Source organism: Chiloscyllium plagiosum, unplaced genomic scaffold, assembly GCF_037043375.1.
Source record: "Chiloscyllium plagiosum isolate Xiang-an unplaced genomic scaffold, Cpla_swu_hap1 HiC_scaffold_45, whole genome shotgun sequence".
Classification (NCBI taxonomy): Eukaryota; Metazoa; Chordata; class Chondrichthyes; order Orectolobiformes; family Hemiscylliidae; genus Chiloscyllium; species Chiloscyllium plagiosum.
This window is the reverse complement of record NW_028270183.1, coordinates 31,196,162-31,211,533: the sequence shown is the minus strand read 5'-3', so window position 1 is coordinate 31,211,533 and position 15,372 is coordinate 31,196,162. Positions and strand designations below refer to the sequence as shown.

Sequence of the window (15,372 nt, the reverse complement as noted above, 5' to 3'; positions counted from 1 at the left end):
CACAGGAACACAGACACGGGCACACAGACATGGGAACACAGACACGGGAACACAGACATGGGCACACAGACATGGGAACACAGATACCAGCACACAGACAAGGGAACACAGACAACAGCACACAGACACGGGCGCACAGACATGGAAGCAGAGACATGGGCACACAGACATGGGCACACAGACACGGGAACACAGATACCGGCACACAGACACGGGAATACAGACATGGGCACACAGACACAGGAACACAGACACCGGCACACAGACACAGGAACACAGACACGGGAACACAGACACGGGCACACAGACACGGAAACACAGATACCGGCACACAGACACAGGAACACAGACACGGGAACACAGACATGGGCACACAGACGCAGCAACACAGACACAGGCACACAGACACAGGAACACAGACACGGGAACACAGACATGGGCACACTGACACAGGAACACAGACACGGGAACACAGACATGGGAACACAGATACCAGCACACAGACACGGGAACACAGACAACAGCACACAGACACGGGCGCACAGACATGGGAGCAGAGACATGGGAACACAGACACGGGCACAGAGACACGGGAACACAGATACCGGCACACAGACACGGGAACATAGACACGGGAACACAGATACCGGCACACAGACACGGGAACACAGACACGGGAACACAGAAATGGGCACACAGACACAGGAACACAGACACGTGCACACAGACACAGATCACAGACACGGGAACACAGACACGGGCACACAGACACGGGAACACAGACACGGGAACACAGACACGGGCACACAGACATGGGCACACAGACACAGGAACACAGACACAGGAACACAGACACGGGCACACAGACACAGGAACACAGACACGGGAAAACAGACATGGGCACACAGACGCAGGAACACAGGCACGGGCACACAGACACAGGAACACAGACACAGGAACACAGACATGGGCACACTGACACAGGAACACAGACACGGGAACACAGACATGGGAACACAGATACCAGCACACAGACACGGGAACACAGACAACAGCACACAGATATGGGCGCACAGACATGGGAGCAGCGACATGGGCACACAGACACGGGCAGACAGACACGAGAGCACAGATACCGGCACACAGACACAGGAACAGAGACATGGGCGCACAGACATGGGCACACAGACACAGGAACACAGACACAGGAACACAGACACAGGAACACAGACATGGGCACACAGACACAGGAACACAGACACGGGAACACAGACATGGGAACACAGATACCGGCACACAGACACGTGCACACAGACACGGGTCACAGACACGGGAACACAGACACGGGCACACAGACACGGGAACACAGGCACGGGAAAACAGACACGGGCACACAGACACGGGCACACGGTTACCGACACACAGACACGGGCACAAAGACACGGGAACACAGACATGGGAGCAGAGACATGGGAACACAGACACGGGCACACAGACACGGGAACACAGACAACAGCACACAGACACGGGAACACAGATACCGGCACACAGACACAGGAACACAGACACGGGCACACAGACACGGGAACACAGATACCAGCACACAGACAAAGGTAAACAGACACGGGAACACAGACATGGGCACACAGACATGGTAACACAGATACCGGCACACAGACACGGGAACACAGACACGGGAACACAGACATGGGCACACAGACACAGGAACACAGACACAGGAACACAGACATGGGAACACAGATACCAGCACACAGACAAGGGAACAGAGACAACAGCACACAGACACGGGCGCACAGACACGGGAGCAGAGACATGGGCACACAGACATGGGCACACAGACACGGGAACACAGACAAGGGAAGACAGACATGGGCACATGGACACAGGAACACAGACATGGGAACACAGACACGGGAACACAGACACGGGAACACAGACAACAATACACAGACACGGGAACACAGATACCGGCACAAAGACAAAGGAACACAGACACGGGAACACAGACATGGGCACACAGACACGGGAACACAGATACCGGCACACAGGCACAGGAACGCAGACATGGGAACACAGACATGGGAACACAGGCATGGGAGCAGAGACATGGGATCACTGACACGGGCACACAGACACGGGAACACAGACAACAGCACACAGACACGGGAACACAGATACCGGCACACAGACACAGGAACACAGACACGGGCACACAGACACGGGAACCCAGATACCAGCACACAGACAAAGGTAAACAGACACGGGAACACAGACATGGGCAGACAGACACGGGAACACAGATACCGGCACACAGACACGGGAACACAGATAGCGGCACACAGACAAAGGTAAACAGACACGGGAACACAGACATGGGCACACAGACACGGGAACACAGACACGGGCACACAGACATGGGAATACAGACACGGGAACACAGACATGGGCACACAGACACAGGAACACAGACACAGGAGCACAGACATGGGAACACAGATACCGGCACACAGACAAAGGTAAACAGACATGGGAACACAGACATGGGCACACAGACAAGGGAACACAGACACGGGCACACAGACACGGGAACACAGACACGGGAACACAGACATGGGCACACAGACACAGGAACACAGACCACAGGAACACAGACACAGGAACACAGACACGGGTAAACAGACACGGGAACACAGACATGGGCACACAGACACGGGAACACAGATGCCGGCACACAGACACGGGAACACAGATGCCGGCACACAGACACGGGAACACAGGCACGGGCACACAGTCACAGGAACACAGACACGGGAACACACACATGGGCACACAAACACAGGAACACAGACACGGGAACACAGACAACAGCACACAGACACGGGCGCACAGACATGGGAGCAGAGACATGGGCACGCAGACACAGGAACACAGACACGGGAACACAGGCACGGGCACACAGACAGAGGAACACAGACATGGGAACACAGACAAGGGAACACAGGCATGGGAGCAGAGACATGGGATCACACACAGGGGAACACAGACACGGGAACACAGATACCGGCACACAGACACGGGAACACAGACACGGGAACACAGACATGGGCACACAGACACAGGAACACAGACACGGGCACACAGACACGGGCACACGGTTACCGACACACAGACACGGGCACAAAGACAAGGGAATACAGACATGGGAACACAGACATGGGCACACAGACACAGGAACACAGACACAGGAACACAGACACGGGATGACAGACACGGGCACACAGACACAGGAACACAGACACGGGACACAGACACGGGCACACAGACACAGGAACACAGACATGGGAACACAGACATGGGAACACAGACACGGGAACACAGGAATGGGAGCAGAGACATGGGAACACAGACATGGGAACACAGACACGGGAACACAGACACGGGAACACAGACACGGGAACACAGACACGGGCACACAGACACAGGAACACAGACATGGGAACACAGACAACAGCACACAGACACGGGCGCATAGACATGGGAGCCGAGACAGGGGCACACAGACACAGGAACACAGACACGGGGACACAGACACAGGAACACAGACACGGGAACACAGACACAGGAACACAGACACGGGAACACAGATACCGGCACACAGACACAGGAACACAGACACGGGAACACAGACATGGCCAGACCGACATGGGAACACAGATACCGGCACACAGACATGGGAACACAGATACCGGCACACAGACACAGGAACACAGACACGGGCACACAGACATGGGAACACAGACACGGGAACACAGACATGGGCACACAGACATGGGAACACAGATACCAGCACACAGACAAGGGAACACAGACAACAGCACACAGACACGGGCGCACAGACATGGAAGCAGAGACATGGGCACACAGACATGGGCACACAGACACGGGAACACAGATACCGGCACACAGACACGGGAATACAGACATGGGCACACAGACACAGGAACACAGACACCGGCACACAGACACAGGAACACAGACACGGGAACACAGACACGGGCACACAGACACGGAAACACAGATACCGGCACACAGACACAGGAACACAGACACGGGAACACAGACATGGGCACACAGACGCAGCAACACAGACACAGGCACACAGACACAGGAACACAGACACGGGAACACAGACATGGGCACACTGACACAGGAACACAGACACGGGAACACAGACATGGGAACACAGATACCAGCACACAGACACGGGAACACAGACAACAGCACACAGACACGGGCGCACAGACATGGGAGCAGAGACATGGGAACACAGACACGGGCACAGAGACACGGGAACACAGATACCGGCACACAGACACGGGAACATAGACACGGGAACACAGATACCGGCACACAGACACGGGAACACAGACACGGGAACACAGAAATGGGCACACAGACACAGGAACACAGACACGTGCACACAGACACAGATCACAGACACGGGAACACAGACACGGGCACACAGACACGGGAACACAGACACGGGAACACAGACACGGGCACACAGACATGGGCACACAGACACAGGAACACAGACACAGGAACACAGACACGGGCACACAGACACAGGAACACAGACACGGGAACACAGACACGGGCACACAGACATGGGCACACAGACACAGGAACACAGACACAGGAACACAGACATGGGCACACAGACGCAGGAACACAGGCACGGGCACACAGACACAGGAACACAGACACAGGAACACAGACATGGGCACACTGACACAGGAACACAGACACGGGAACACAGACATGGGAACACAGATACCAGCACACAGACACGGGAACACAGACAACAGCACACAGATATGGGCGCACAGACATGGGAGCAGCGACATGGGCACACAGACACGGGCAGACAGACACGAGAGCACAGATACCGGCACACAGACACAGGAACAGAGACATGGGCGCACAGACATGGGCACACAGACACAGGAACACAGACACAGGAACACAGACACAGGAACACAGACATGGGCACACAGACACAGGAACACAGACACGGGAACACAGACATGGGAACACAGATACCGGCACACAGACACGTGCACACAGACACGGGTCACAGACACGGGAACACAGACACGGGCACACAGACACGGGAACACAGGCACGGGAAAACAGACACGGGCACACAGACACGGGCACACGGTTACCGACACACAGACACGGGCACAAAGACACGGGAACACAGACATGGGAGCAGAGACATGGGAACACAGACACGGGCACACAGACACGGGAACACAGACAACAGCACACAGACACGGGAACACAGATACCGGCACACAGACACAGGAACACAGACACGGGAACACAGACATGGGAACACAGATACCAGCACACAGACACGGGAACACAGACAACAGCACACAGACACGGGCGCACAGACATGGGAGCAGAGACATGGGAACACAGACACGGGCACAGAGACACGGGAACACAGATACCGGCACACAGACACGGGAACATAGACACGGGAACACAGATACCGGCACACAGACACGGGAACACAGACACGGGAACACAGAAATGGGCACACAGACACAGGAACACAGACACGTGCACACAGACACAGATCACAGACACGGGAACACAGACACGGGCACACAGACACGGGAACACAGACACGGGAACACAGACACGGGCACACAGACATGGGCACACAGACACAGGAACACAGACACAGGAACACAGACACGGGCACACAGACACAGGAACACAGACACGGGAAAACAGACATGGGCACACAGACGCAGGAACACAGGCACGGGCACACAGACACAGGAACACAGACACAGGAACACAGACATGGGCACACTGACACAGGAACACAGACACGGGAACACAGACATGGGAACACAGATACCAGCACACAGACACGGGAACACAGACAACAGCACACAGATATGGGCGCACAGACATGGGAGCAGCGACATGGGCACACAGACACGGGCAGACAGACACGAGAGCACAGATACCGGCACACAGACACAGGAACAGAGACATGGGCGCACAGACATGGGCACACAGACACAGGAACTCAGACACAGGAACACAGACACAGGAACACAGACATGGGCACACAGACACAGGAACACAGACACGGGAACACAGACATGGGAACACAGATACCGGCACACAGACACGTGCACACAGACACGGGTCACAGACACGGGAACACAGACACGGGCACACAGACACGGGAACACAGGCACGGGAAAACAGACACGGGCACACAGACACGGGCACACGGTTACCGACACACAGACACGGGCACAAAGACAAGGGAATACAGACATGGGAACACAGACATGGGCACACAGACACAGGAACACAGACACAGGAACACAGACACGGGATGACAGACACGGGCACACAGACACAGGAACACAGACACGGGACACAGACACGGGCACACAGACACAGGAACACAGACATGGGAACACAGACATGGGAACACAGACACGGGAACACAGGAATGGGAGCAGAGACATGGGAACACAGACATGGGAACACAGACACGGGAACACAGACACCGGAACACAGACACGGGAACACAGACACGGGCACACAGACACGGGAACACAGACATGGGAACACAGACAACAGCACACGGACACGGGCGCATAGACATGGGAGCCGAGACAGGGGCACACAGACACAGGAACACAGACACGGGGACACAGACACAGGAACACAGACACGGGAACACAGATACCGGCACACAGACACAGGAACACAGACACGGGAACACAGACATGGCCAGACAGACATGGGAACACAGATACCGGCACACAGACATGGGAACACAGATACCGGCACACAGACACAGGAACACAGACACGGGCACACAGACATGGGAACACAGACACGGGAACACAGACATGGGCACACAGACATGGGAACACAGATACCAGCACACAGACAAGGGAACACAGACAACAGCACACAGACACGGGCGCACAGACATGGAAGCAGAGACATGGGCACACAGACATGGGCACACAGACACGGGAACACAGATACCGGCACACAGACACGGGAATACAGACATGGGCACACAGACACAGGAACACAGACACCGGCACACAGACACAGGAACACAGACACGGGAACACAGACACGGGCACACAGACACGGGAACACAGATACCGGCACACAGACACAGGAACACAGACACGGGAACACAGACATGGGCACACAGACGCAGCAACACAGACACAGGCACACAGACACAGGAACACAGACACGGGAACACAGACATGGGCACACTGACACAGGAACACAGACACGGGAACACAGACATGGGAACACAGATACCAGCACACAGACACGGGAACACAGACAACAGCACACAGACACGGGCGCACAGACATGGGAGCAGAGACATGGGAACACAGACACGGGCACAGAGACACGGGAACACAGATACCGGCACACAGACACGGGAACATAGACACGGGAACACAGATACCGGCACACAGACACGGGAACACAGACACGGTAACACAGAAATGGGCACGCAGACACAGGAACACAGACACGTGCACACAGACACAGATCACAGACACGGGAACACAGACACGGGCACACAGACACGGGAACACAGACACGGGAACACAGACACGGGCACACAGACATGGGCACACAGACACAGGAACACAGACACAGGAACACAGACACGGGCACACAGACACAGGAACACAGACACGGGAAAACAGACATGGGCACACAGACGCAGGAACACAGGCACGGGCACACAGACACAGGAACACAGACACAGGAACACAGACATGGGCACACTGACACAGGAACACAGACACGGGAACACAGACATGGGAACACAGATACCAGCACACAGACACGGGAACACAGACAACAGCACACAGATATGGGCGCACAGACATGGGAGCAGAGACATGGGCACACAGACACGGGCAGACAGACACGAGAGCACAGATACCGGCACACAGACACAGGAACAGAGACATGGGCGCACAGACATGGGCACACAGACACAGGAACACAGACACAGGAACACAGACACAGGAACACAGACATGGGCACACAGACACAGGAACACAGACACGGGAACACAGACTTGGGAACACAGATACCGGCACACAGACACGTGCACACAGACACGGGTCACAGACACGGGAACACAGACACGGGCACACAGACACGGGAACACAGGCACGGGAAAACAGACACGGGCACACAGACACAGGAACACAGACACAGGAACACAGACACGGGCACACAGACACAGGAACACAGACACGGGAAAACAGACACGGGCACACAGACATAGGAACACAGACATGGGAACACAGACATGGGAACACAGACATGGGAGCAGAGACATGGGAACACAGACACGGGAACACAGACACGGGAACACAGACAACAGCACACAGACACGGGAACACAGATACCGGCACACAGACACAGAAACACAGACACGGGAACACAGACATGGGCACACAGACACGGGAACACAGATACCGGCACACAGACACAGGAACGCAGACATGGGCACACAGACATGGGAACACAGGCATGGGAGCAGAGACATGGGAACACAGACATGGGCACACAGACACGGGAACACAGACAACAGCACACAGACACGGGAACACAGATACCGGCACACAGACACAGGAACACAGACACGGGAACGCAGACATGGGCACACAGACACGGGAACACAGATACCAGCACACAGACAAAGGTAAACAGACACGGGAACTCAGACATGGGCACACAGACACGGGAACACAGATACCGGCACACAGACACAGGAACACAGACACAGGAACACAGACACAGGAACACAGACACGGGCACACAGACACAGGAACACAGACACGGGAACACAGACAACAGCACACAGACACGGGCGCACAGACATGGGAGCAGAGACACGGGAACACAGACATGGGCACACAGACATGGGAGCACAGATACCGGCACACAAACACGGGAACACAGACACGGGAACACAGATACCGGCACACAGACACGGGAACACAGACACGGGAACACAGACATGGGCACACCAACACAGGAACACAGACACAGGAACACAGACATGGGAACATAGACACGGGAACACAGACACGGGCACACAAACACAGGAACACAGTCATGGGAACACAGACTTGGGAACACAGGCATGGGAGCAGAGACATGGGAACGCAGACACGGGCACACAGATACCGGCACACAGACACAGGAACACAGAAACGGGAACACAGATATCGGCACACAGACACGGGTAAACAGACACGGGAACACAGACATGGGCACACAGACACGGGAACACAGATGCCGGCACACAGACACGGGAACACAGATGCCGGCACACAGACACGGGAACACAGACACGGGAACACAGACACGGGCACACAGTCACAGGAACACAGACACGGGCACACAGTCACAGGAACACAGACACGGGAACACAGACACGGGCACACAAACACAGGAACACAGACACGGGAACACAGACAACAGCACACAGACACGGGCGCACAGACATGGGAGCAGAGACATGGGCACACAGACACAGGAACACAGACACGGGAACACAGGCACGGGCACACAGACAGAGGAACACAGACATGGGAACACAGACAAGGGAACACAGGCATGGGAGCAGAGACATGGGAACACACACACGGGCACACAGACACGGGAACACAGATACCGGCACACAGTCACGGGAACACAGACACGAGAACACAGGCATGGGCACACAGACACAGGAACACAGACACGGGCACACAGACATGGGAACACAGGCATAAGAGCAGAGACATGGGAACACAGACACAGGCACACAGACACGGGAACACAGACAACAGCACACAGACACGGGAACACAGATACCGGCACACAGACACAGGAACACAGACACGGGAATGCAGACATGGGCACACAGACACGGGAACACAGATACCGGCACACAGACACAGGAACACAGACACAGGAACACAGACACAGGAACACAGACACGGGCACACAGACACAGGAACACAGACACGGGAACACAGACAACAGCACACAGACACGGGCGCACAGACATGGGAGCAGAGACATGGGAACACAGACATGGGCACACAGACACGGGAACACAGACACGGGAACACAGACATGGGCACACCAACACAGGAACACAGACACAGGAACACAGACATGGGAACATAGACACGGGAACACAGACACGGGCACACAGACACAGGAACACAGTCATGGGAACACAGACATGGGAACACAGGCATGGGAGCAGAGACACGGGAACGCAGACACGGGCACACAGATACCGGCACACAGACACAGGAACACAGAAACGGGAACACAGATATCGGCACACAGACACGGGTAAACAGACACGGGAACACAGACATGGGCACACAGACACGGGAACACAGATGCCGGCACACAGACACGGGAACACAGATGCCGGCACACAGACACGGGAACACAGACACGGGAACACAGACACGGGCACACAGTCACAGGAACACAGACACGGGAACACAGACACGGGCACACAAACACAGGAACACAGACTCGGGAACACAGACAACAGCACACAGACACGGGCGCACAGATATGGGAGCAGAGACATGGGCACACAGTCACAGGAACACAGACACGGGAACACAGACACGGGCACACAGACACGGGAACACAGGCACGGGAAAACAGACACGGGCACACAGACACAGGAACACAGACACAGGAACACAGACACGGGCACACAGACACAGGAACACAGACACGGGAAAACAGACACGGGCACACAGACACAGGAACACAGACATGGGAACACAGACAGGGGAACACAGACATGGGAGCAGAGACATGGGAACACAGACACGGGAACACAGACACGGGAACACAGACAACAGCACACAGACACGGGAACACAGATACCGGCACACAGACACAGAAACACAGACACGGGAACACAGACATGGGCACACAGACACGGGAACACAGATACCGGCACACAGACACAGGAACGCAGACATGGGCACACAGACATGGGAACACAGGCATGGGAGCAGAGACATGGGAACACAGACATGGGCACACAGACACGGGAACACAGACAACAGCACACAGACACGGGAACACAGATACCGGCACACAGACACAGGAACACAGACACGGGAACGCAGACATGGGCACACAGACACGGGAACACAGATACCAGCACACAGACAAAGGTAAACAGACACGGGAACTCAGACATGGGCACACAGACACGGGAACACAGATACCGGCACACAGACACAGGAACACAGACACAGGAACACAGACACAGGAACACAGACACGGGCACACTGACACAGGAACACAGACACGGGAACACAGACAACAGCACACAGACACGGGCGCACAGACATGGGAGCAGAGACACGGGAACACAGACATGGGCACACAGACATGGGAGCACAGATACCGGCACACAAACACGGGAACACAGACACGGGAACACAGATACCGGCACACAGACACGGGAACACAGACACGGGAACACAGACATGGGCACACCAACACAGGAACACAGACACAGGAACACAGACATGGGAACATAGACACGGGAACACAGACACGGGCACACAAACACAGGAACACAGTCATGGGAACACAGACTTGGGAACACAGGCATGGGAGCAGAGACATGGGAACGCAGACACGGGCACACAGATACCGGCACACAGACACAGGAACACAGAAACGGGAACACAGATATCGGCACACAGACACGGGTAAACAGACACGGGAACACAGACATGGGCACACAGACACGGGAACACAGATGCCGGCACACAGACACGGGAACACAGATGCCGGCACACAGACACAGGAACACAGACACGGGCACACAGTCACAGGAACACAGACACGGGCACACAGTCACAGGAACACAGACACGGGAACACAGACACGGGCACACAAACACAGGAACACAGACACGGGAACACAGACAACAGCACACAGACACGGGCGCACAGACATGGGAGCAGAGACATGGGCACACAGACACAGGAACACAGACACGGGAACACAGGCACGGGCACACAGACAGAGGAACACAGACATGGGAACACAGACAAGGGAACACAGGCATGGGAGCAGAGACATGGGAACACACACACGGGCACACAGACACGGGAACACAGATACCGGCACACAGTCACGGGAACACAGACACGAGAACACAGGCATGGGCACACAGACACAGGAACACAGACACGGGCACACAGACATGGGAACACAGGCATAAGAGCAGAGACATGGGAACACAGACACAGGCACACAGACACGGGAACACAGACAACAGCACACAGACACGGGAACACAGATACCGGCACACAGACACAGGAACACAGACACGGGAATGCAGACATGGGCACACAGACACGGGAACACAGATACCGGCACACAGACACAGGAACACAGACCCAGGAACACAGACACAGGAACACAGACACGGGCACACAGACACAGGAACACAGACACGGGAACACAGACAACAGCACACAGACACGGGCGCACAGACATGGGAGCAGAGACATGGGAACACAGACATGGGCACACAGACACGGGAACACAGACACGGGAACACAGACATGGGCACACCAACACAGGAACACAGACACAGGAACACAGACATGGGAACATAGACACGGGAACACAGACACGGGCACACAGACACAGGAACACAGTCATGGGAACACAGACATGGGAACACAGGCATGGGAGCAGAGACACGGGAACGCAGACACGGGCACACAGATACCGGCACACAGACACAGGAACACAGAAACGGGAACACAGATATCGGCACACAGACACGGGTAAACAGACACGGGAACACAGACATGGGCACACAGACACGGGAACACAGATGCCGGCACACAGACACGGGAACACAGATGCCGGCACACAGACACGGGAACACAGACACGGGAACACAGACACGGGCACACAGTCACAGGAACACAGACACGGGAACACAGACACGGGCACACAAACACAGGAACACAGACTCGGGAACACAGACAACAGCACACAGACACGGGCGCACAGATATGGGAGCAGAGACATGGGCACACAGTCACAGGAACACAGACACGGGAACACAGGCACGGGCACACAGACAGAGGAACACAGACATGGGAACACAGACAAGGGAACACAGGCATGGGAGCGGAGACATGGGAACACACACACGGGCACACAGACACGGGAAAACAGATACCGGCACACAGTCACGGGAACACAGACACGGGAACACAGGCACGGGCACACAGACACAGGAACACAGACAACAGCACACAGACACAGGAACACAGACACGGGAATGCAGACATGGGCACACAGACACGGGAACACAGATACCAGCACACAGACAAAGGTAAGCAGACATGGGAACACAGACATGGGCACACAGACACGGAAACACAGATACCGGCACACAGACACAGGAACACAGACACAGGAACACAGACACGGGCACACAGACACAGGAACACAGACACGGGAACACAGACAACAGCACACAGACACGGGCGCACAGACATGGGAGCAGAGACATGGGAACACAGACACGGGAACACAGACATGGGAGCACAGATACCGGCACACAGACACGGGAACACAGAACCGGCACACAGACATGGGAACACAGACACGGGAACACAGGCATGGGCACACCGACACAGGAACACAGACACAGGAACACAGACACGGGAACATAGACACAGGAACACAGACACGGGCACACAGACACAGGAACACAGTCATGGGAACACAGACATGGGAACACAGGCACGGGAGCAGAGCCACGGGAACGCAGACACGGGCACACAGACACGGGAACACAGATACCGGCACACAGACACAGGAACACAGACACGGGAACACAGACATGGACACACAGACACAGGAACACAGATGCCGGCACACAGACACAGGTAAACAGACACGGGAACACAGACATGGGTACACAGACACGGGAACACAGATGCCGGCACACAGACACGGGAACACAGATGCCGGCACACAGACACGGGAACACAGACACGGGAACACAGACACGGGCACACAGACACAGGAACACAGACACGGGAACACAGAAACGGGAACACAGACACAGGAACACAGACACAGGAACACAGACAACAGCACACAGACATGGGCGAACAGACATGGGAGCAGAGACATGGGCACACAGACACAGGAACACAGACACGGGAACACAGGCACGGGCACACAGACACAGGAACACAGATATGGGAACACAGACAAGGGAACACAGGCATGGGAGCATAGACATGGGAACACACACACGGGCACACAGACACGGGAACACAGATACCGGCACACAGACACGGGAACACAGACACGGGAACACAGACATGGGCACACAGACACAGGAACACAGACACGGGCACACAGACACAGGAGCAGAGACATGGGAACACAGACATGGGCACACAGACACAGGAACACAGACACGGGAACACAGACACGGGAACACAGAAATGGGAACACAGATACCGGCACACAGACACAGGAACACAGACACGGGAACACAGACATGGGCACACAGACCAGGAACACAGACACGGGCACACAGACACAGGAACACAGACACGGGAACACATTCATGGGCACACTGACACAGGAACACAGACACGAGAACACAGACATGGGAACACAGATACCAGCACACAGACACGGGAACACAGACACAGGAACACAGACACAGGAACACAGACATGGGAACACAGACACGGGAAGACAGACACAGGAACACAGACATGGGCACACAGACACAGGAACACAGACACGGGAACACAGACACGGGAACACAGATACAGGAACTCAGACACGGGAACACAGACACGGGAACACAGACATGGGCACACAGACACAGGAACACAGACACAGGAACACAGACACGGGAACACAGGCACGGGAACACAGACACGGGCACACAGACACAGGAACACAGGCACAGGAACACAGACATGGGCACACAGACGCAAGAACACAGACATGGGCACACAGACACGGGCACACAGACATGGGAACACAGACACAGGAACACAGACACAGGAACACAGACACGGGCACACAGACACAGGAACAGAGACACAGGAACACAGACACGGGAACACAGACAGGGGAGCACAGATACCGGCACACAGATACAGGAACACAGACACGGGAACACAGACACGGGCACAC

At 55.6% G+C, this 15,372-nt stretch overlaps 1 protein-coding gene across 1 annotated transcript in view; it reads left to right on the top strand.

Annotated features, from left to right (window-relative positions):
* The window catches only part of LOC148136444 (hepatic lectin-like), a 57,860-nt gene that overhangs the window by 11,294 nt on the left and 31,194 nt on the right, over positions 1-15,372 (top strand). The gene's annotated exons all lie outside the window — the stretch shown is intronic.